This window comes from Heterodontus francisci, unplaced genomic scaffold (genome assembly GCF_036365525.1).
Source record: "Heterodontus francisci isolate sHetFra1 unplaced genomic scaffold, sHetFra1.hap1 HAP1_SCAFFOLD_58, whole genome shotgun sequence".
NCBI lineage: Eukaryota > Metazoa > Chordata > Chondrichthyes > Heterodontiformes > Heterodontidae > Heterodontus > Heterodontus francisci.
In genome coordinates, this window is record NW_027142006.1 from 10,670,100 (window position 1) to 10,671,854 (window position 1,755).

The window sequence follows — 1,755 nt, forward strand, 5'->3', positions numbered from 1 at the left end:
CTACAAGATGCACTGCAGCAACTCACCAAGCCTCCTTCGACAGCACCTTCCAAACCCCCAACCTCGACCACCTAGAAGGACATTGGATGAATGGGAACACCACCATCTGCAAGCTCCCCTCCAAGTTACACACTGTCCTGACTGGGAACTATATCACCATTCCTTCACTGTCACTGGATCAAAATCTTGGAACTCCCTTCCTAACAGCACTGTGGGTTTACGTACAACACATGGACTGCAGCAGCTCCAAAAAGGCAGCTCACCACCACCTTCTCAAGGGCAATTAAGGATGGACAATAAAGGCTGCGTTTGCTGACAACGCAACCACTAGGTGGCACAACTCGCTTTCTCCCCCTGCTTTGCACCGGCCGCTTCCACCCTCCATAGTCGCTCGCTCCAGACCTCGCTGCTCCTCCCCCCTACTTCCCTGGCCGATTGTCTCCCGATCATGTCACCCCATTCTCCAGTCGTTCGCTCACTCTCCACCCCCCCTCCCCTCCAGCCACTGGCTCTAGGCTGCGCTGCTTCCCTTCTCTCGGCAACTTGCTCCCACGTTTGTCCAGTCTCCACGCGCCGCCCGAAGAAGCAAGGTGGGCTGTAAAGTGTGACGTAGGAGTGAGTAGTGAGTGGCCTCGAGGAGGGAAGTGGCATGGCCTCGAGCTGGCGGCTGGAGCGGGGGTTGGGGGGCAGAGAGCAAGTGGCCATAGAGCTGGATGACGCGAGTGGGGAACAATTGTCCAGGGGAGCATCGAGGTGTACAGCGAGCGGCTGAGGGGAGGAAGCATCGAGGCCTGGAGCGAGTTGCCGACGGGGGAGAGCTCCAGCCTCAAAGTCTCCTATTCAGCCGCTTCCTCCAGCTGAGTGAGGGGCTGGATACCTGATGACGCTTTAGCGCACATGTGCGAAGATGGACCAAGCGCGGATATGCGATGATGTTGGCGCTGCGCAATGACATCATCCTCCACATGTGCCACTTAATCCTGGCAAGATGTAGCTGTGCCTATGCACAGCTTGGCACAGTCCGATGATGTCAGCGGGCCGCTCCATTGACAGGAATCACATTGTGTCAGCAGTGCCCACATCCCATGAAAGAATAAAAAAGAGATTTACCACAATGGTAGCAGGGTGAGGGATTTCAGTTATGTGGAGAGATTGGAGAAGCTGGGGTTGTTCTCCTTGCAGCAGAGAAAATTCAGAAAAGATTTGACACATTTGTTCAAAGTCATGAAGTTCTTCAATAGTTTAAATCAGGAGAAACTGTTTCCAGTGGTAAAAGGGTCAGTCAGCAGAGGACACAGATATCAGGTGATTGGCAGAAGAACCAGAGGTGACATGAAGAACCATTGTTTACACAGCAATGTGTTGTGATAAAGAAAGAAAAGACTTGCATTTATACAGCACCTTTCAAGACCACTGGAAATATCAAAGCACTTTGTAGACAATGAAATACTTTTGAAGTGTAATCACTGTTGTAATGTCAGAAATGCAGCAGCTAATACCCACAAACAGCAATGTGATAATGACCAACTGATCTGATTGAGGGGCAAATATTGATCACAACACCAGGGAGAATTGCTCTTCACTTGTTTGACATTGCAGCATGGGATCTTTTACATTCACCCAAACATGCAGACCAGGTCTTGGTTTAACATCACACCTGAAAGGCAGCACCTTCAACACCGTCAGTGCTGCACTGGAGTGTCAGCTGTGAAATCTGAACCCAGAAGCTTGTGATTTCGAGGTGAGTGTGACCAA